General features: G+C 41.3%; 1 protein-coding gene across 3 annotated transcripts in view; it reads right to left on the bottom strand.

Moving 5' to 3' along the window:
• The window catches only part of LOC111263677 (dual specificity calcium/calmodulin-dependent 3',5'-cyclic nucleotide phosphodiesterase 1A), a 285,107-nt gene that overhangs the window by 253,883 nt on the left and 7,036 nt on the right, over window positions 1-24,188 (bottom strand). For all 3 annotated transcript variants that reach the window (XM_086969741.1, XM_086969739.1, XM_086969742.1), the window contains exon 2: window positions 11,537-11,713. The gene's annotated coding sequence lies outside the window, so the exon portion shown is untranslated. The remainder of the gene's footprint in view (window positions 1-11,536; window positions 11,714-24,188) is intronic.

Raw genomic sequence — 24,188 nt, forward strand, 5'->3', positions numbered from 1 at the left:
AGTAGACGTTCTTGGGCAAGACTGACATTTTCTATACCTCGTTCTCGATTCCTCAGTCGCTTCTAATAGTCTCCTGTTGTCATCAACTGTTATACGAAGTACGTCATATATTCGATGATAATAAACAGAATATTTTATGTTTTCTACTATCTGTCCGATGTGTTCCTTCTTCGAGACAGGTGAGAAAGGTGATAACGAAGTAATAGAACAGGCCAGCTATTTGAGTTAGCCAAATGAGCCTGTTAGATACATTTACGTAAAGAAAAACGGAAACAAACTGGAGCATTTCCAAACGATTATTTTATCAGTGCTGCGAAACTCTTCAGTACTCGCAATTCCAAATTTCCGAATCCATCAACTAACATTTAGCCAAGATGTTGCCTTGCACGTCATATAAAAGTTTGTCTAGTATTTCTGATACTTGCGCTGTAACTCCGTTACGTATGATCCCTTGTTAGACGCCGATACAACCATTTAGCTAACAATTTGGAAGATTAGGTTCGTCGAGAAAAGTAGCTTCAATGCCGGACAGTTGCCAGGGTCTGTCAATACGGCATAGAACCATTTAATAAACTTAATAAGATATTAATAGACAGGCCTCAAACTGGAAGCAATGCGAAATCAATTGCATATTGATATCATTTATAATCAGACACAATCCGAGTTATATATATATATATATATATATATATATAAAGTTGGAGCAACTGATTAATATCACGAAGTGCACACGAAAAAAAAACAGCTTATCGTGATGTTAAGTAAAAGCGGTCCCGACTTCGGCTAAAAATAAGACATTTATATATGTGTGAATCCTCAGACGTTTTTTTGCCGGAATATCACAAGAGAGCTGACCCATTTTGACAACGTTGGAACAAATATCCGTGATCCACGGCGTCCTTCTTGAACCACGGTACGAGAGTAATTTCTTAATACGAAGGACAGATATTCATCGATTATATGCGCCAATAAAGCCCCGTTTCAATAGTATTCAATTGCTAGCTCTCATTGTTAAAAGTTGCCTTCTTATATATATATAAAAAAAAAAAAAATATATATATATATATATATATATTTTTTTTTTTATATATATAGAAAACAACGATAGCAGAAACTGCAAGATCACTGACGTTCTGTCCAAACCAAATTTCAATTGGAAATCACTAGGATCTGACCTTCTTCTAGGCCATGTAAAATTCAGCTTGATATAGTGCAAAATGCTGCGGATGCATCAGTGATTTGTCTACGACGACTACCTCGCCATTGATTAGCCTCCCTAGATTCAAAACAAATCTCGTAACCGAAATGACTCGTTGAACTCAAACAATGACAACGAAAAACTTGCTAACTTCCAAAGAAACGAAGATGAGTTTTTTTTTTTCATTAAACCAACGCATCGTTGTTATGTGCTATTACTATACATTCACGCGCACTAATACAAACCATTAACGACAATACTTCAAAGGCAACGGTATTAGTGCACCAGATCGAGTGGACTAAAGTGTCGGCAAATGACGGGTCATCGTATTCACGCCGTCTGTGTCGTTGCCAATCACTGGCCTCGGAGAAAAGATCGAGCTGTGTGCGCTCGCACCTTCTAAAACTGCGACATAACGCGCTTGTGCAACGGGGCTAGTGGGTCTGCTGTGGCCATGCATCAGGCGTGGCCTAAAGCCTCTTGTATTGCAAATAGTTGTCGCGTGTATCGTTCGATGCTGTTGAACGCATTCGTTCGGAGTCGGTCGCCATTAGAGCTCACAGTCAAACGCGGAAAACCTCATAACCATCACATCCATCCGGAACGCTAATCGGCGGGTGCTGTGCCTTAACGTTCTCTAAGCAGGAGAAATGCAGACAGCGCTTCCAGTGTAAGGGCCTATACACCAGTTGCATTTATCCGTCCCTTTACTATTTTGCGCTACCGGTAGGCCTCCATAGTAGGAGCAGCCGTAGACACCAGATACACGTTGGATAGAGCAGTAATAATCGTAGCGACTGAAGCTAGTAAACGGTAAACTGCAAAAATAGGTGCTGTTTCAATCGTAAGCAGTCATTACCGTTCATAGGCGCCTACGAATTACCCAATAAGGGATTCCTTATGCAGACACATAAGTACACAAACGAATATAGATAAACATGAAAATTACATAGGAGTGATCGCACTCGACCATCGAGCAACAGCTTCATCTTCGATCGGCTGATGGTGAATGGTGGAAGGTTGATACTGTGCAGTACCAGGCCATGTTAAATACTGCGCTGACCAATGTGGCGTAGTAAGCGATTGCCGCAGTCGCTAGGTTTGATCCTCACCTAATGCTCACATAGACAGAGACGCATGCAAGGGGACGTTCAGAAGAAATTGCTCCTCGGTGCAAATAAAAGTGGTTCAGGCTTCGTTTAGTCTTCTCCCTTGCTGCCACTTGATATCGCTCGTCTTTGTGTTTGTTGGCGAATGAATCTTTTTCGGTTATTTTTTTTATCCCCTCTGACTCCAGCTAAGGTTTCGTTATAACCGAAGTGGTTCGCAACTATCTTAAGCATTGCCTTCGCAACCTTATGGCGATTCTAACAGAAAACAGCTATAGCGTTAGCAGAAAATCTGTTCAAAGGAAGCCCTTTTCTCATTTAGAATGAGATTGGTATGAACAGAGGTCAGTCATTGGCACCGCCGCAGTAACGCTAATAGCGTACCGCAGATAGCAACAACGACAGACAGCAGTAAACGAGTAAGCAATCTCAAAGTTCGCCTGCAGGATAGCAAAGGTGCTTCGGGAAGCTTTTCGAAAACAGCGTTCTTTAGGGCGGCTGACCGGACTTTTTTGCTAGAGCTGCCCCCACCCCGACATCTTCATCAGCGCTTTTTGCCGTACGTTCCTTCGACCGTGGAAGCGGCCGGAAAGAGGTCAAGTGAGGATAAAACGAGACAAATTTGCATCAATGCAGTAACAATAGCACAAACGACATCAACAGTGACGACGACGACGGTCACAATAAAAAGCCTTCCAGTCTGTCCCGATGGCGCAGCGTGAGGTATTTCGTGAATACTTAGAAAGCATCAAGCTTCACTCTGAGATGTCTAAGTAGCACAAGCTAAGATTTAACTACCATAAAAAAAAGCACAGTTATTAGCGATGCAACTGGTTCGCTGTCGTTCGTAGAAGATTCAACCGGCACCACGAGGCTACAATCCATTACTTAGATACTTGGCGGCGCGTACTTGTCCACGTAAGTCCACGAGAATACTATAAAACGACTGTTTCTCTCTGGTTTTGCTAATATTTTTCACTAAAAGCCAGCTAAGTAAAAGTTTAAATAGAATAGCAATTTTATATGACATAAGAAAGGTTAGGTACGACACAACATATCGCTATAATGTGCTTTATTGACATCTGAAGATACCTATTAAAAATGTATCGATTGCCTATTAAATCTTAAAGCAATCGTGAGTCAGAAATTGAAAGGCGCCAAATTACTTAGCATTATTAACAGAGCGCCGGGTATCGTGGCTCAATGATTTCCTAGAGAAACTGTTTAAGTAGGTTATGGCGACAGGCCCGTCCAGTCAACTAACTGCTATCTCTACAAACACTAGCGGCCAGGTAAACTTTGACCAGTGGATCATTTTAGGCGCTTCGGATAGAAATCGTTTGTGTTGTTAGTTACCTGTGACACCTTGTAGGTATTTCCTCTATTCGTCATCATTTACTAGCTATACTTTTAGCGCATGTTTGTAATCTATACGGTAACCATCCAACCCACCATCCCTGTGTAACTCCTACAAAGAAGTGTCTTAAATGTTTTCACGTAAGCTTATTATTACGAGGTCTAATAACATGACAATTTACGATGGTACTTGTTGATTTGAAAACTAAAGAAATAATAAATACTTTAAGTACTATATGGCATGCAGTCTTCTAGGCAGACAGAAGTTAAACTACGGGCGCATCTACAATGCGTTAAATAGTAGCAACGGCTTCGGGCATCTCAGTTAATCGAAGGCATGGTCCAACATTAAATCGATACCCGTAATTATAGCGAAGGCAGCCGACAAGAGGTAGCGGACTAATATATTATACAGACAGAATCACTATAGTTGTTGTCCATTACTAAGTACGCTATAATAGCATACTATTAGGTAGCACTATGAGCAATTTTGTCGTCTAGCGTCGCAGGACCAAATTTCGCAGTACTACAATTAATGCTATCTAACCGGACTGTTGAAAGGCTTGAAAAGAACGCCAACGTTTCATTTTGTATTTACAAGGAAAATGTATGGGAAAATTAGGTGAACACTAGCAGAAGTCGCGGAGGAGGACAGCGAAAACAAACACGTAGAGTGAAGTACCTCAAAGGAAAGCCGTAATAATGGAGAAACGTTGAGAAAGCGTCAAGCATTTGGACTGATCTTCTTTTGAAGAGGAACGCCATAGACGTGCTAGCTGCCGGCTAGCGGGCAGACATTACTTATCAACATAGTTAAAAGGAAGAAGGAGAGGAAAACGCGGACTCACATGTACTTTAAAGTTCGATTGCTATTAAATATAATGAAGCTTGGCGGGCAGTACGTGCACTTGAGTACAAGCCGCAGTATGGTACATCAATACGAAAAGGCTCACAAACTTAGTTTTCGCCCAGTATATCGCCATTTTTGTCCATCTGCTTAGTGCAGCGGCACTCACATCTTGTCTGTTGTATGGCAGGGTCTCTTAACGTGCATGTCAAATTGCCATCAAGCAAACTGATATTTAGTCCTTAACTGTGGCTCCAACTACGTATCAATCATTGCGCTTAGTCATCAAAAAATAATAAGTTAGCAAAGAAAGGGATAAATAGACGTAATAGACGATACACTAAACTAATGTTTGAATAATAACATTAAAAAAAACCCTTTAATTATAACCCGTTGCAATAGACGATACACACGGTAGCTACTTGAAAATGACTAGTGTTACTTTCACATTTACAGGCAGCACATTGGTAAAATACGTCCGTACCCCATTCAGTGTTATCCTGTTTATTTAAATATACATATTTCATGGACATAACATGGCGTCAGCATCACGACTGTAAACAAAACAAATAATCTTTTGGCAGCAAATAAGAATTGACTCTCAGCAAGCAAAATGTTAAGGGACGTTATAGACAAAGACTGACATTATAACGTTTCATCGGCTTTATTCAGGCTCTCTTGAGCAAACTACTGGGCCCATTGAATGGATATAATATGAAGGGAGTAAATATGCCAAATATCTGAGCCCTTCCTTTGTGAGATCAAACGTGGCTTGCCTGTTCTCGGCTTACCCCTGGTCCTTTCGACCCTTTTATTATCGCTTCTTTGTCCTGTCCGAACAGGAAAAAAAAATTTGACCTTCTCGCATTTATCTTCTTACTTAACCGTGGCAGCTTCCCAATGTCTTTTCCATTAAAGAAAAAGAAAAACTATATTGCTATTTCGGAAGCCTCCCAATCCTCCTCCATATCAGTGACTTTCCTATATTGTCAATTCGATCCGCCTCAATGTCTCTCAGTTTCAGACCGTTTCGACTCGAACGGGTCAAAATTGGAAAAAAGGCAGACTTCTCACTATACCGGAAACGGTGTCGCGAGAGCTCTTTTTATCACTGTAATAGAAGATATCACCATCAGCATCCAGCATCAGTAGTTCAGCTTCAATCTCGTTGAAGTTCGATATAGGCATGCCGTCGCTCTCTCCGCCGCGGAAAACGGAACTGTACGACGTTTCTTTAATGTACGCTAAAGCTGGGCAACATCGGTGGTTGTGATGACGCTTACTAGACTCTCGTCAGTCTGCCGTCACCACACCCTTGCCGCGGTCATCGATCAATATTCTTGCTATCAAACGATAACTAGGAGAAGTGCGGGCAAACGCAATTGTAAATCCTGCACAAACGTGAGCGTGTCATACAGGAAATAGTGAAATGATAGGTCAATTTTTTTCTAGCCTTTGTGTGAACATTCAGTTAGTGGGTCACTTAGCCCCAGGATATTATTCAGGCCTCGCTGCTCTGTGCACACGAACCGCTTTGCTTTGTGATTCTATTCTTTTGCATTCGTGGTACAGGCATAGCCATATATTTGGGTCATCTCATCTCAAATTTTATTTAGCGCCCAAACGTACAAAGCAACTTTGCGAATAGCGAAGACGTCGGAATATATAAGTTAGTCTGTGATTTGGTAGGTTCACAGACGCTAACAGTTGCGGTATACGGCTGTTCGGCTGCAAGGGTAAATATGATATATTGTGTTCTATGTACCGAATAGAGCAGAATTACTGGCCAGCGCTCAGTATACTGACGCTTGTTATTTTTCCTGTGTTCCTTGGATTAGGCGGTCTTTCTAGACATGTAAAAATAACACTGGAGATAGCACCTTCGAATATAGCGATAGCAGAATTGTACAAAAAAAAAAAGTCTACCCAAAAGCTAGACTGTGCTCGAGGTGCACGTTCATACGCGAACACAAATACATCATCATTGTGCATATGTACTTTTATATGTAAACCCTGCAAGGTAGCGACCATGAACCAAAACGCTTTTCCGTCCTGTGTTTTCGAATTTTATTGCAATGGTAAGTTCTTGCTTAACGATTCATCTTCTGATCTGAAACACAAGAAGGATTGTCTTGATCATCCTCGAAAAACCGCATCCAATAAGAGCAAACCGAATAACATGGATCATAGTCTACGCTGTACGCGAGGTTATTTCTTGAGCCTGGCGAGGAGTGCCTTGCTTCGAGCTTAACAACATGGCCTGATGCGTGCCCTAGGCCAGTCAACGTGAAAATGATGGTGTGCTTACCTATTCTGCTGCCTGTCGCCAGCCCACACAACGATTCATCGATTAACTACGACCAGTCATTGCAGTTGGTATCACATTTGGAAGCTTGCGCTGTTCGAAGGAAGCGTATTGACGTTTTCTCTATTATACACCGCTACGAAACACAACAAAGAGCGTACACACGTATCTAACGCGACTGCTTCGCCCATTGTATCGTACAAAAAATGACTGTCGGACCTCGGCTTCATAGCCGTTGCTCGGACCTCTATAGCACTTATTTACGGAAACGGCGCGGTCCCTCATAAATCTTTCTTCACCATTGTCGGACCGTTGTAGATTGCACGAGCATTTGTATAGGCCAGCACCCATGTATATATAAGATTGTGTCTACACGTGTCTCCATTGATCGAGGCGTTAATATTAGAGGATACGATGATCGCAGCGATAACAATAGCATAATAACATTCTTTATTACTATTGTTATAATAGTCGACTAATGTTTATTCGCCATAGCAACAACGATGACGACGACTCAGTTCCTCGCTCTATTCGTCGACTGCCGACAACTGGTTGCAATCAACAGAAGGACCCTACGCTGTCGTACACCAGAGATTATAGATCGATGAATACTAGCGATGGGAGACAGGAGCCGCCAAATGCTTGACTGGCAGCTACTTATCGTCCGCACATCAATATGTGTTTGTAATGGCACAGGTTGTAAGATCGTACACAAGCTGTCAATGTGTGTGCATACAATTTTCAGCCAAGCCTTTACGTATATAAATACGTCTGAAGCATTGAACGCGATAATCAGCTCCGATTCTCCCCTAGAGACATTGTCCTCAGTTGACTATAGTCTTAAGGCTGACAACCAAGTTTCGAGTGGCTCAAACATATGATATCAACTCACAGTTTTCAGTCATGTTATTGCAAAACTACGCATATGTCGAAAATAATTTCCTGTAGCCGTCTCGGCGTAGTCACGTCAGTGGGACTGGACATAGCTTTCTGTACCCTTGTAACAAATTCAAAAATTCATAGTTATTCAATCCGTTTTGGATTCCTGCTTGACGTTTGGCGTCGCACGTTCGATCTCAGTTGCGCCGACGGATGGCTTCCAACTTTGGCTTGTTGAATGAAATGCCCTTTTCCTGACTTGTTTAACTGGGCGAGGCACGCTTGCATATAGACACGTTTGGCGTCTGAGAAATTCGATGCACAACAGACTGTCACGTTGAAGGGGTTACGAATCACTCCTGCTGTTTTGGCACGCACTGTTGCTGATTCTCTGGATGACTTGGTAAAGGAAACCGTAAAGCACAGAGGAGCTGGATTGAACTATGCATTGAATGAGCTGTCGGCGGTACGCCAAGAGTTCGTCTCCGAGGAAGTTCTACAACTTGATCTGGCAGTGTATAAGAGTATTAACATTTTTTAATTTAAAGATCTTTCAAGTCGAGCTATATTTTCAATAAGCTCCTGACTAATTTCAAATATCGGCAGCTATTCCTTTAATTCTTTTTTTCGATCAGGTTTTTTTCCGTAACCTTATTTTAATCGACTCATAAGTTTGTCCTAGCCTTTCGGTTACCCTGCTGCATTTCTCCCGTATACCCCTGTCCCAGAAATCCAATCATACGAGGCCTAATTGGGTATTTCGATATTTATGCTGGCTTAGGTTTTCCCTCAGCGTGTTCTAGCCATTAGGCTACCCCGTAGCACTTGACTTATTCCTATAGCACTTCCTATTGCAATGAACATTTCTCTCCTTTGCACTTCAACCTTGTAGAGTAAATTGCTCAATGCTTTTCGTCTGAGCTTTGCTTTAGGCGCTTAGCTCTCATCACGAAGTGTGTCTATCTTTGACTTCGAATCAATAGTCTGAAATGCCTTCAGTTGGTCAGCATGTTATCAAAATCTAACTGAAATTATTATCCCGATATGGTCACCCCTTTATCTCAAGGTCAATACGATTTGAAATTGAATTAAGGCGTTTAAAAGATCATCCATGAAGAACTGCAAATATACTGCTAATTTTTTCCAAACACTCTGCCCTTGCCTTCGAAAAACATCGTTGACAAATATTTTTCGCAGTACCTTTCAACAACAGTAGTCGACAAATCAGGGTCCATGAAGCTGCAGTGGATAACGCCTGCATTAGATCACAAAAGAGGCATCACAAGCTTTTGCAACTAGACATTTGCTTTTAAGTAATGCCACGCCGGCTGAACTGTACCCCACCTATTGGTATGATCGTCTGCGGTTATCGTACAGATCGAACGATTTGAGCCAAAGGACGGGTCACTATTGTAATGTGAGAGTAAAGAGGAACAAGCGTCCCTGTATTGATTTTTTATTACATCGATTTGTTTTATTTTTTTACTTCATTCGTTTGGCCTAAGTGAAGAAGTGTGGTATTTTTAGGGGCGCCAATCCTGAATGCAAACGCTCGTACGCTTTGAAATAAGTCGGCCATAATAGCATTCAATACTTTATTATTTACTTTCGCAGGGTGTCGCCCTCGAGGCTCACTCTCGCATGCGTTGCTTTACCGGAATGTTTTAAATAAAAGCTATTTTTAGTAACAGAACCTCTGCCAAATGCCAGCCTTATATGGCAAGCTGTTTAGGCCTCTGTAGCTTCAGGATCGAAAATCTATTCTTACCTGTTAAAATTTTCTATGGCCCACTACAACACGCCTGCTGAACGTCCGGGTGACGATATCTGAGTAAACAGTTTTCGAGAAAAAACAGTGTCGCTAAGTATCGCAGCGTTATAAAATAAGGTTATTCTCAAATATGGAATCATTGTCTGTCATATTCACACACAACATGATCCAACACAAAATTGCTATCATCAGTTTTTAACTACATAAACATGTGTGCAGTACTACAACCCTTCTAAAAACGTTCGATTGGCAGAAATATTAGCATCAAGTACAATTTCAAACTATTATTCTTCTGTATTATCTACTACCCGAGCTTTCTCATCGTTCATTTTCTGTTACTAACTGGAAGTACAATCAAAACATATATGGTCTTGTTTATCTTTCCGTTGTAAACCGTCATGCCTACTGTCTAACCTACAGGTAGCTTGTAAACTGTAGTAAAACCAATAAAATCTATCCTACGATAATGAAGGTCATCATACCCAATATGGCATCATCGTACAAGCGAGTTTAGTATAATATTTTGACTCCTACATGTGCCAGATGTCCAGGAGACCAAGCAGCTTTCGAACGAATGCTAGTTCCACGGAGAGATTAGGCTAGATACCCCTAGGGTCTCTGCACCGTGAGACAAATACCGGTAAGATCACCGAAATCATTGTCGAAAGTAGTAAATCGCCAACATATCGCCGAAAAAAACCCGATGACCTGATGAAATTTAGAATAGGGAGAATATCCTGCCTGCTTGTCGCAACGTTGGTGTTCGGTAGCTGGCGCAGTATTCAGGTCACATAAGCGCGTAAAACTCACTACATTTGAATGATGACCCAGTTTCTCTTACATAAAACAACGCCGCTAACAATAGAAAAGGATAGGTTTCTCATGTATATATACACATAATTGAATCGAACCGCTTACAAGCTACTACGCAGAAGCTCATTTAAGTAGGACGTAATCCGGTCGGCGAGGATTTTGCTGCTCGGTCTCAAATATCTAGTTTTGCAATCTTCTTCGCAACGTACGCTAGCAGAGGTTGAACGTTCCCATGAAAATATACCTTACAACGATTCGTATGTTAGTCATGGAAGATTTTAACTAAAATTTTTTTGCAAATACATTTTTTTTTCTTAAAGTAAAAGGGGTGGTCTGAACGTATAGGACATATCGTACCCCGTACAAAATTCTTTGCAATTTTTGGAACGTCACAAAACTCGTTATCCATGTACCGTGAATTCTAGTTGAAGCGTTCATACGAAAAACATGAAACAGGTTAGATGAACCGCATCGCAAAAACGTTTATATAATAATTTTCCATTTATTTATCGTTACTACACTCATTGGATAGTGTAAAACTTGGCAAGTTTTAAATATATGTATATTTTTGAACACAACTGATGCTTTTCACAAGACTGTCTTCTTGCCGTCTTACTGACACCTACAACGGCTGACCCTCGGTAACCTGGATTGTAGGATATATCCATATCACTTTCAGAGATCAGTTTAGTTGGAGAAGCTCGTACGATTACTAGGGGAAAAACTTGAGATTGAAGTTGAGGATTGCAATATTGAATCTTAGATTTCGACGTTAATAAGGTCATGTTCATATATGAACATTGTTCTACCTTAGTGTCGCCTAGGTTTAGTATTGCAGGCATATGAAAACCCTAGGAGCATCCAAATCTGTTGTTGATGTCTGTGTGTCTTCGTCTTCATTAACTGCTTTTGTTATCTTTGGAGAGGTCTGACACTTTTAGTAACAAGCACTAAAATCTTAATAGGTTCGTATGTAGCCTTAATTTGCTATAATGTGCTATAGACCCTTGTTATTCAAACAGCTGCGTTACTACGAATTCAATACGAGGATTCAGGTCTTACGCCCTATAGCCTTCCAGTGTCGGTCGTGTCCTCTGTTAACCACTCTGTGAGAATATCTTAGAGTTGGATTCTGCTACTGACTACCATTCCCGTTTTGTTACACGAACACTTTACGTTTACACGTTTTTTTTTTGTCTTAAGAGCGATTTCACTCATGCGAGGTACAGCTTGAATCTCACTTGTAGACGGAACTTACCTTGGTGGTACGTTCGAAGTACTCGGGACACGCTGGCATACTTTTCAGGGGCTGGTGTCATTGTTTGGCCTCCGTGGGCAGCAAACAGCGGGGATTCACAAAACTACAACAGAGCCAGGTAGCCAAAGAGCGCCGTGGTTTGATAGGAAAGCCACCGGCTTTGAGCTTTATTGAATGCTGGAATGAAAGAAAAATTACAACACCAGCATCCAGATTAGATATTAAAAAGTCTAGTTTATTGTCAGAAATAGAAGAAACAAATCTAGAAACGTTGGACAATCTAAGCAAAACCGCATTTGCCAATTACATCACAACTATAATTATATCGGCTTAGGTAAGCAGATTGAGATCGAGCAAAGCGCTTTATTAACAAATAAAGTTCATCAGCGTTACACAGTATCAATCAGCGTTAGAAGCTGTAAATTTGAGGTAACATAGGCCGTTGCAATTTGTTTGTAGATAGTTTTGTTGATTACGCTTTTTTTTTTGTCCTAAAGCCTTTATTAAGAATAGAGACTTCATTCAAAGCCGCAAATAGATCGTCACAACTATTGCCTTCTAAATATACTTCATTCACTAACATTTAGCCTATAAGCTTTGCTCGACTGATATAAAGGTTGGACCGATAAATAAAAGCTAATGTGCGCTGTGGCGTTCGTTCGAGAGTCAGACAAGCACATGGGTGCGAACTATTTACTCCTATCAACAACAAGATGTTCGTGTTATCTCGCAATCTTCTGACACGCATGGATCAAGAATAGAAAGATATTGTTTATTAGCTTGCATAGTTAATATAAATACTAAAGTGATGTGTATTTTCAGGCCGCATTGTATAAGATTCCTTTATCAATGTGAATTCTGCAGGCGAAATTGTACCATAATACCAGAATGGTGAAGGGCCGGTTAATATTTGTTTTCCAGCTTAAACTTCCAATTTGGGTACAGCATAGCTCTAAACGATCCTTGTCGGCATCAATCTTTGGTATAACTACTTCCATATTCATTTCGAGTCAATACAAAAAAAAAAAACGAAAGCCATTACAATCTATGACCGAGCTGAGACTTTCCGCTCACGATCGAGCTAGCATAATCTCTGCTTCGTGCAGTTAAGCTTTCTTGTTCAGCTCCGGGAACAAAAACCCTATGAATTGGGTTTCTCGTTGGAATTTATCACGCAAATAACCGTAAGCAGCTATTATCGGCGTCTTTGAGTCGTTCTCGCCTTCTGTTTAAATAACATCTTTTCGTATAAGCGTTGACACCGTACAAAATGTTGATTTGTGGCTTACTTCATTTACGAAATACGCAAGCGTATGTCAAAAATGCAAAACAGATCTCGAGCGCCATATGGAAAATGGCAAAAATTCTGCTATTGAGCACATTCTACTGAAATTCTTGTTGACGGCACTACATGCCGTACCGTCTAAAAAAGCAGCTTTATAGGTTTGTCGTGGACATACATGGCTAGCATGGACAGTAACTGTCCATATTTAGGGTCCACTTTGATACGTTACGTTACCTCTATCTATATTAATGGAGACACTGTTTAATATATTGTAGCAAGCTGAACGACCATTGTAGGGGTAGTCATGTACTACTAATGATGTGCCACCAATATTTATCTTCTGTGGGAATATTCTTTCAGCTTTTCTGTGCTGTTCGTGCCTCATTTGCGTCGTGTGCGACTTTTTGTATTTGTATTGACGTCCACGAACAGAATCGTTAAATTTCTGATTATTTAATAGAAAACGTTGGAAAATGTGCAGTCTGCAATAATACGTTTATCTTCGTCGTTTTATACGTTACTGCCTGACAAAGGGAGCATTCTCATGTTAATGATAGAAAACATTCGAGATTTAGGTTCACTTTTGTTGTAGTATTGGCAGTGCTTTGTTTTAAAACACTTCTTGACTTTCAAATATACGTAATGCATTCTAAGAAGTATTTTCGATTTTTCCTAATGTCTCGTGCGTTGGCCTATTCTCCTTTCTGGCTCCGTCCCAATTTTGGACTCCTTATGTTAAGGAGAATCCACATCAGTCAACTGGAGTCTTTTTAAGAGGCCGCTCCTCTAATTGACTAAGCAATTTCACGAAGTATTTCGATTTACTGTCGTGAATGCACGTTCGTTGGGTTCTGCGTAGGGATCCTTTGCCGTCTTACTTGTTATGAACTCTCTACTGTATGTAGGATGACAACTCTGGATAGTTTAACAATTTCCGTTAGTTGATAAACGAAAGTAGCTGCAAATTGGCTGGCTCAACCAATGACGCTTGTTGTTGCCTCGGTAAAGGATACGAAGTCCAGCCTGCTACAGGTTAGAATGCCATCTAAGGTAAGCCTCTCCAGATGCTAAAAGACCATCCAACGTGAGCTACGAACTCATATGAGATTGTATTTTAGCCGGTGGTATTCAATAGCTGCCGCCGGTTCCTTTGTACATTGCAGTGTACGTTCGGCCGTGCACGTGCCTAGGCCACGCACGTTGGACACGTTTTGCAGCGCTTTCGTTGCAGTTCGTTAGACAGCTTTTAATATGGCTGCCACGTGCTGCGGCCCGACGCGATTTGTCATTTTCTGCGTGTGCTGCGATACGAGCGCACCGCATTTAGTATTTGACAGCGAACAATATTGAACAGACCTATCAAGGCCTGCTGCTCAGAGAAACCCACAGTTACTGTGTACCCGGCTTCAGGATAACCCCTCACATTTTCTATCCAGTCTATTGAGCATTAGCGAACGAAGAAATCCGGCGGGCGACCCTGTTCTCTTTCTGCAATCTTGTGCCCAAGTTTGACCATGTATCCTACTCGACTCGTTCATCCGGATGTGCGCTCTTAGCCTACAAACACGACTCCCTCACTTAACAGAATCACCTTCATTGTCATTTGCCGAACGCCTTGCTGAAGTCGGATTTCTTCCTTAACGATATGTTCCTCCTCACTATGCGTGCAAACGAGTTCGTGAGAAGGCTCGACGAGTTGGGGATAGATACCTAAATTTCTCTTCCATCTCTTCATGCGCCCATTGCTTCTTTCGTTCCATAGCGCCCACTTTATGGGCTGACTCTACGGCCGCCCACTCGAATCGAATAACGACAGGAAAAACCAGTAGGAATCGCCGCCAGCGGCGCCAGTAGCGAGCGTGGCTGAGCGCCGAATGTTGGCTGTTCTCTACAAGACCACGCTCAAATTGTAGTACGGTGCAAACTTCGACTCGTTGTGAACAAACGAAAGAAGATAACGTGGGACAGTAGCAAGAACACGAGAAAAACGACGGGAAACGCAGGAGAAACGAATAATGTTCAACACGAGAAAGACAAACGAAGAGGAACAAGGAAAACGAGTGGCAAGTAGATAGAATCAAGGAAGTGGAATAACTGCTAATACTTGCTACGACTGGTCACCAGGCCTTAATTACCAAAAATTGCGAACGCAGGCAGACTGGACCCAGTGTCGTCGGGGGGGCAACAGCAGGGGGAGCACATATGTAAATGTAACATAATGCTGTAAGCGTTGGCGTGCTTTAGAACGCAACAGGCGCCGCCATGCGGTACTTTTGCAAGAGACGTTTTTCTCGAAAGTGACACGAAGCAGACCGCGACGAAAAGATAATAAAACCGACTATGGAAACGGAAGCGACTGTTCCAAGAAAAACTACAAGTATGGATATGCTAACAGAGTGACACCTATATACGCAGTCGCTTATGTGAGCTATTTTTGTCAACAGTGAACAGCAAATAAATAATATTATTAGTAGTTAAAACGTATTACCTGTGTTTTACTGGTTGGAAATGTTGTGATCAAGTCCATATTGAAACAGAGTCGAACTAACCGTTACCTTGACAAACTATTTTCAATAAATGTTTTCATTATAAGTTAATTTCTGAAGTGTACTATTTGATCTTTTCACAAGCAATACACATCCGGCCGCGTTGAGAAGGGAGCGCCGGTCAGCCCAAAATATCAGTGCATCCACAAGAAAGGGCGCCGAAGTCATGCCGTTGCAAGACGCGTGGAAGTATTCTAACTCATTGAAACAAACGTGTGCCATGTCTTCATTCGACTAGATGTATGTATGACGCATTAACATGGTTAGCGTCACGAACTGCGCAGTAGGGCAGACGAGGTCATCTCGATACCATCAATTGTAGCGGGTTTCTATAGTGATCGCTTAAAATTTACTAATAGTATCTGTGAATAAAAACTAGCTTTTTACCATGCTTACTACTTTTTACGCCGAACGGCACAGCTGTACGGGAATGATAACGACGTATGCTTTTATTAAGCTCACGCATTCCGTAAAAGTGACACAATATAATAAAGTACATTATAAATAATTCTCATTTCAAAACATCTATAGCTCCGACCTTTGTTATAACCAAGATTCCAAGATTTGGAATTTAAACTTATATTCAGTAAAAACAAAGAAGCAACAGAACGAAGGGCCAGAGAGCAATAATATCTTGATTCGTAGTGACACACGAATGACTGCTCGGAACAATACGGCACAAGTGTAAAAAACTAGCTACATAGGTAAGAATGTTAGATAGGACCGTCAGAGTTCAGCAATAGTCAAGCATCTCAATAGTAATACACGAAATCGCCTTACGCGTCTAACGCGTTACGAAAGGTAATACAAAACGCAAGGCGTTGGCAAACGAAGCCTGAAAGTAGGGTCAAGACGGCATGTGCACGCCTATTGTACGCATAGTATGCCAACGGACCGCTTGAACTAGGTTATCCTTTAGTTTATCTGTCAATCCGATTTGACCTCTTGTCGCTTACCAGCTTTCAGACATGTAGCATAGCATCTGGTCCCGTGGCTAACCCCATTCGCAGCAAAAAGCCGTAAGCGTACCATAGCCATGCAAGTTCTCTCTTTAGCGTTTCATGCACTTTCGGCGGAAGAAGCGTAATATTTGGAAGAGAAAAGCACAAAAGGCAAACATTGAACGGAACCCTACATCAAAAGCTGCCTGTTAAGCGACACGCAGTCAGAAAACAGGTCGGGCAATGGCTGTGGCCACAGAGAACTGGCCCCCAACGAGATCAAACGAAGTGTCCAAGTTTGCCACTTGCCTACTTTATTTTATAGTATCAGTGCCAGCAGCGGCTAGGTACTCTGCGCCTGCCGATACTCTTTGTCCATTTTTTTTCTTCGCACTCTCTCTCTTTCTTCTCGGCTTCCCCCACCGCCTCCTTCCTTCTTCTGCTGTTGCCAGTATACTTTTGAAAAAGGCGCTCCTTCTTGGTACTGTCGAACGGTTTTAAGACTAAGATATCGTCGTGGTATCTCAACGACGGAGCCAACGACGGTTGATAGAACCAGTTGTAACGGTGTAAGTGGTAATGCTCACATATCCAAGTAGCTTCCCGTTTTTTGGCGGCTTTTTGACTCTTTCGATGGCGGCGGTGAAACCGGCAGGTATCGTCTGTTCTGTCCATATTTGCGACTGAACACCTTGTTCTTCCTTTTTTGTTGCCCCGTGCCACCTTCACAGCGTGCAAACTGCACGGCGCCCAAACACGACTGTCCTAACGTGCGCTAAGTGAGTAAGACTTCGAAATGCAACGAGCCTGTAGAAAACGCTATTGAGTCACTCTCTTATATATAGATCAGTGCCAGCAACACCTATTGAGCCCACGTTGAAGGCACAAAGACGACGACGACGACGACGACAATTGAACTAGCGTAGGTCTTTCAACGCAAAAATCTCTTTACCACATAATCCGTTTCTGAAACCCTCAAAAACCTACCGCTTTGCTCCAATCGATATTCCTTAGGAGCCTGTTTAGTACGCATCTCTTTTCGCATACGTGAAGCGCTTTGTCGCCAGCGCGGTTCTGTCTTGCAAACAAAAAGGTAGCAAAACGGTTCGGGGAAGGTTGAAGTAAGGAAACTCGGAGTTAAACGCCAAGGAACTTTGAAGAATATTAAAATATTAGGGCACTCAGCTTCTCAAGGTCGAAGATCCCGTAAGTCAGAGCCGATCGCATCCTTTCGTTATCTGTCGTTGGCTTGTTACCTTTAATTTTCTCTGTATTACGGCCATCCATCCAGAGACAACACTAAAAAGGAAAGTAGCTAGTATTATCAGATCAAAGAAACGGGAGTAAACAGTACATATCGTAGTAGCAGAAATGAGTCAATAAACGCGTCCTTACCATTGTCTCAAAAGTGAAAGGCAAAAATGGCAGAACCATATAGAACGAAAAATATATGAAAGTGCAGGCACGCTTTGTTAGATATAAAGCTAATACAAAGTTATCAAATATGGTTATCGAAGCAGCACCGACAGCTTCTTTCTTGCCAAACTATTATTAGGAGTAATTGTGTTTACGTTAGCTATTCACACACAGGCACGAATTCACAAGCTTGCATCATGTTTATGCTATGTTGAAATGAAATTGGGGGTGACAAGTTGCAGCCCCCGCTGCCCGAATGGAGATGTACAACTGTTACAAGGACACGGTTTTTCTAATAGCAGTCCATTAGTAGTCCAATAGTAGCCATTGTTCGACATGCAACAGTGAAATGCATGTGCTAACTATTAAAAGTGTAATAAAAAAGAAAGCAAAAAACAAAAAGCTTATGTAGCATTTTATTTCAGCCGGGAATTTTAACGACAGTTTAATTAATCAAGCTAGGTATGGTGACGATTATAATAGTATAACTGTCATTGTGCATTTAAACGATTTATCTATCCAGTACTGATTTAGATTAGACATTTTTGTAAGACTGCTTGTCTACCGATGGCTGCCAAGCATTACTAGAGTATGTCTATAGAAATGGGTAAAGTTACTGGCATCTGTTTATCCGTTAATGCTTTGCTACGCTCGTACCGCAATGGTCGCAACGCCTTCGAACGTGTTGATCACAGGACGCCGCATAGTGCTACGCAGATGCACATCGGCATGTCCTTAAGTCAAGGCTTTATGATCCTGCCTTCTAAAATACAGCCATATAGTGGTCGCGTTAATGTACATGAGTTATGGCTAGTAAAAATCCACCGACGCGCTCCACCAGACTACCTGGCTTATTCTCAATATCGAGCACCGCTAATTAGAACGAGTGTACTAAGACATGGATGTGAGCCCGAGAGCGATTCAGTTGAACGGTTCAGCCCAAAATTAAAAAGACGGTTCTTATTTTTTGTAACGGACGTACTTGGTAAATCTTGCAACAAAATCGCATGTGGAGCTCATTATCTCGAACATGGAACCTTATCAATGCGTTTCTCTTCGCGTATTACTTCGCAGCCCTGAACGTCTTGCTTGAAGGACGCTAGGCACTGCTAAAATAAGTCAGCGGCCTCGAGAGCTCTTCACGTCCAGTTTACTGTTGGTACCACATGGATAGAAGCGATTCTTTTTAGACTATCAAGGACGGCACCTTAGTACTGTTACGGCTTAAACAAACGCGAATGGCCGTGCAGGCATAGAGAGCATCCATCTATAGAATACTCCTTGAATCTGTGCGTCCCTACAATAAACGGCACTGAATGTCTGTCGAACGCCAGCTGCAATTTAGAGGGAAGAATTTATGTACTAGCTCAGCAAAAATGGCGCTGCTTCACCAACAAAAAAGTCACACATTGCACGACACACTCGACCTGAAGACAAAAATGCTCCCATCTCGGGCTAGACTCTACGTAGAGGATTAATACGGTAAACTATAATAAATAATTAAAAAGGTCGCAAAAGTGATTTATTAAATGAAGCTCATTTAGAATGACTGCCACCAAGACACCGATGAACCGTACTACATAATTAAAAAAAAGAAAAGCTTGTACCTGTAGTTTACGCTTCAAGGGGTGGACAGGGGCGTCGACAATAGTCAATTACACCCATTTCTACGAAAGGGCATTAATAGGACCAGTTTTTGTCGGCGTGTTTTCTGCGTCTCGACCTTGTTTAATAAATAGCTAAGCAATTCGTAATCGAAACCTGCCCTTTGTCTTTAAAACAATAGAACTAATGCTGTTCTAACTCAAGGAAGATCTCTGGACGCCCATCGTCGTTGCTGATCGATAATTTTTGCGAGCTACAATAACTAACTACAAACTACGCCGAACGCATATAATAAATGTATATCTATTGTATGTATATCATTTTATATAAAGAGTAAAGTAAATATTAACCTGTATACATGTCATTTAACGTTAGAAAACAACATATTCTAGTTCAACCATGACGTAATTGTTAACCTTATTCTGCTTTTTACTGTTAATTAACTTGTTGAAAGCGATACTTTAAGAGTCGTCCCGGATTCATAGGCATTTCAATAGGCATATTTGGCCTTATGTACATCGTATCTTCGACGCCTCGCGTTCGCTTTACGATATGAATATAAAACTGTGCCTTCATGGGTTATAAAGTATGACTTTGGAGCGGTTGTTGACGAGGAACAACGGTAACATAAAAATGCACATTATGATGCTGTTAAAATAATTAAAATTTCTTAGTTATTATTAGATTAAAATTTCTAGATTAGTTGTCCGAAATGGCTCTAAATTATGATCAGACTTACCAAGTTTGTCTAGGTCAGTTGCTATTCAGCACTGTCTTTCGCTTTAAACTCATAATATTTACGGCACAAAGTATAATGTGGTACGTGCTCACCCTGAAAAGCTCAACACGTAGCAACACTGGATTATTTTTACCTGTTATTTTGTTTAGATTAGTATTAGCTGTACACTTCCAGTGATGCGGCGTTAAGTGCTGTATATATCTTATATAAACATAGATATATATAGCGTTTGTATATCGTACAATTTATATATGTTCATGGACAAGGCGTTCAGCTTAGAATAAAACCATTTGCACAGGGTTAGTCGTCATATGTGTTATATTATGTACAATATATATATATAGATTTATCAGCAACGCCACACCCATGATTGTTATCTTGTTACATCGATTCTGTTAGTAATCTGTTGTTTCTTCATAGAACAAATATAGAATGCTGCACAGCTTAGTATTTCGCAACCCTGTATATTGTCCTGGTTTGACGACTTGAAAAAGTGGCCAGGTCAGTATTGACATGTTAGGGGACTTAGTATAGGCCTAAAGAGCGTGTAAGTGCCCGTTGTAGAGCCTATGTATATATATGTAGTTTCTTAATTTTTCTCAGTGCGTCGTGAAAGGCTCAAGGTTGCTAAGTAGTACACAGAATAATAATGCAGATCTGGTATAGATAAATAATATTCCTGAAACGATATAGAAAAACAATCAGCTAAGGCAGCCTGCGAAGCTAGCTGCTCCCCATTAGCGGCAGCAATGGCCAGACCATGAGCGAGTCCTCACCGTTAGCAGCCGGTAATGGCCGTTCGATCATCACGGATATAGCCAGACAAAAGCAACAATCTGCAGAACGCCTAATTTCGCTCGTCCCCTCAACTACGTGCTGCGATTTTCCGGTTGGCCTCGACAGTTCATAACAAGAATTACGATCGCTGTCGTATTACGACCTTTGGCCACGAGCTCCTTCGCACAGGCCGTATGTTCCCGCTGGCTTTTGGAGTTGCCTGACATGGTTTGCAACGGATAACTGAGCAAGCAACACTATTCCTGCATCTTCGGGCGAGCTCCTCTCACTCTGACAGGAATTTGTATTCTTTTTTATGTTGTATTGTATTGTATGGTATGGTATACCTGCTCGTCTGGTACGTTCTAACAACAAGCATAGCCTGTCTTAGGTCTCAGATGCTTCTTGTTTGTCTCTTTGGGGGGATCATGCGTGAAAGGAGACCAAGGTGGGACAGATCCCTCCCATCCTATAGAAGAATGCATGACAGGAGAGGATACACCCTGCCAGCTCTAACAGTCGCCATTTTATAGAATTCAACGACGAGCATCAGGCCAAGGTTCCAATTAAGAAGAAGCTGTCTTACAGTATAGTTGTTAATAATCTATTAATCACTTCTCGGATATTGGAGCACTATCGTTAGTGTTGGTACGAGTAACGCAACGGGCGCACGGCGTGGCGGCTTGAAAGTGCCGTCGATGAAGTCTGTCGTTTTCTTTGTCCGTCCGCCCTTGTTCCGCTCACGCGCTGTCTCTCTTTCTCCATTCCTCCGCGTGTAGTCCCTCTGCTCGCCTTTGGAGAACGCAAGCCAGGGTCAAAGCGAGCGAACGGACCAGCGGCAACGCCGCGATCGGCTAACGGCAGGCGTACATCGTGACACGGACGTTATAGGGTTGCTGAACGTGAACCATTTGGAGCAATGGTGGAGGATAACACTGCAGCAAAGAGAGAAAGGACGCAGGCGTTAAGGTTGCATGCAGCGGTCACGCCGCCGATGCCGCCACGCGTAGCGAAGCTTCTTCTCGAAATGTATATCCTTTGACAATATAAATTTCCATGAACGTTCGACAAGTCACTAGTTTTCTATTTGAATAATCAGCAATAGATATCTAATAAGCGCGCACCGTTGACCACCGTTTACTGTGTCACCATCTTTCACAGCCGAACAAGTCAACTCTATATGCCGGTTAGTTAGCAATAATTGCTTTGTACATTGAGGCTGAGGTCGTACTTATATATTTTTGCTTCACAGGTAATTGCATTTCGGATGCGATGAAGTGCAAGTAGTATATCGAAAAATAGAGACGAAGGCCTAAATTATAATTGGGAGACCGTTTGTTTCGTTGAGGACTCACAACAAGCTACAACGATTTTTTTTTTTAACACAGTTACCGCTTTATTCCGCCTAAACAAATTTCCTAGCCGAATGGCAAATCATGCTAGTTTTCGACACGTTTCCTAGGCACGAAAAAATTATGCCTTTAATTAGTTGAAAAAATGATTATGAAATCTTTTCGACGTAAAATAACCTATGTATTTCTAAGGGAAGATATATATTTGAGGATAGACGTACGAATGAGTAATTTTATTTATCTTTTTTTTTTACCTTAACAGCGGGTAAACTTCTTTCTACTAGTTTGTTTCAGCAATGTAAAATCTGTTTTTTCAGTAATTACTAAATTAAATATGTGTCAGGAGCAGTTCGTAGGTAAGTCAGCTTTCGTAAGCAGTAACTTTGAGGATGCCAGCTACAGTGTTACTTGGAACAAGGAAGATATACTCAACTTATCCGTTTGAACAGTTTATTCGCAGTTTTTTTTCGATGCACATTGTACAGTGTACACGGAGGCCTATGGAATACAGGCCGTTAACCGTTCGTATGTTGGCGTAAGTAAATCAAGGATTTTGTTATAGGCCGGTTGATTTTTTGCCACTCTCTCCTGAGAGTTCATCTCTTACGTGTTTTGATGATCTTAATATTTCTGCAATAAAATATCTTCACATCCTAATGTATATAAGCATTATTTCAATTAACAGAGTGGAGTAAAGCTGTTCTATCAGTGTAAAGTTGCTAGATTTCACGATATTACCATCTATTTTTCAACTGTTGTTTGAATCGATAATATAATTAGCCGTTCGGATAATGACTCTTACCAACTGGCCAAACATGACGGATCCTGTGTCACGTTCTTTCCGATATAATCGCTAGTATTTCTTCATGTAATCTGAAAAATTATCAGTTGCACTACCAACAGTTTTATAGCCGCTAATAGCAATCTCATCGGCTGAGTGAACAAAAGATAACTTTAATTAACAATGCAAGGCAAGTTCTTTTGAGCAATCACTTCTGAACTAAACAGACCATTATATCACCCTCAAAAGATATTACTAAGTTCTGTTCATCGCATAACACAATTAAAATGTCACTCGAGCGAGACTCAGCTTATAACGGACCTTAGCCTAACGATACAAACGGTCATCCTATGGCCCAAAAATAAAGCCGATTAATGGGTAAAAGCACACATCATATTTGCTATAGTTCTACGCTTGGCTCCTAGATAGAGTAGAAAACCGCTTGTGGAAACTTTTCGTCTGCTTTTGAAGCTATCTGTCTCGAAATGTATAGCCTCCAAAAAATCCGGGTGATGTAATAGAGATCATTTCTAATAAATAAGAAACTAGCAAAAGTGTCCTTTCGACAGGTCATTTCATTCTAGGTGTAATAAAATAATAGCTATTAATAATTGTCCCATTCTCAGTTTCCACTAGTCCTCGATATCTAAAGCCCCCTTTTGCGTTGATTTGGCAACGGTTCCCAAAAGGGTGTACATTGATTCAACATAACGTCGGCGTTTTTCGATACATGCGAATACTGCGGCCCCATATGCGTTGAGTACGAGTACATAGAAAGAATTCATATACAGTGTTTCACCTTGTAACGCGGGAAAATTGTCTCGCGGACGCTCATACGACTACAAATGTGTGTGCTGGAAAACCAACTTGACGTTCGTTGCGTTGCCTTTTCTAGGCTGAGAAAAATGATCTTTGCGAATAAGCAGATTTACTCATTATTTGCAAAAACTAGCAGGTAATAATAATAACAATAGTAGAAAATTAGCCAAAATCTTGTATTTCATTGTACAATAATGCCCTCGAATGGAAAATAAAGATTTTTTGCCCAGTCCGGTCCGCGTAACAAGATCTGGTGGTTTGGGGACACAGCTCTCAGCAAACAGATCGTTTGCTGAAACTATAGATCACTTACGTCCAGCATGCTTATTTCGGTACACAGAATAGTATTCAAGATGTCGCGCTAGGGTTCCTTAGTGACTTTTGCTGTCAT

The sequence above is a fragment of the Varroa jacobsoni genome, unplaced genomic scaffold, assembly GCF_002532875.2.
Source record: "Varroa jacobsoni isolate VJ856 unplaced genomic scaffold, vjacob_1.0 scaffold_781, whole genome shotgun sequence".
NCBI lineage: Eukaryota > Metazoa > Arthropoda > Arachnida > Mesostigmata > Varroidae > Varroa > Varroa jacobsoni.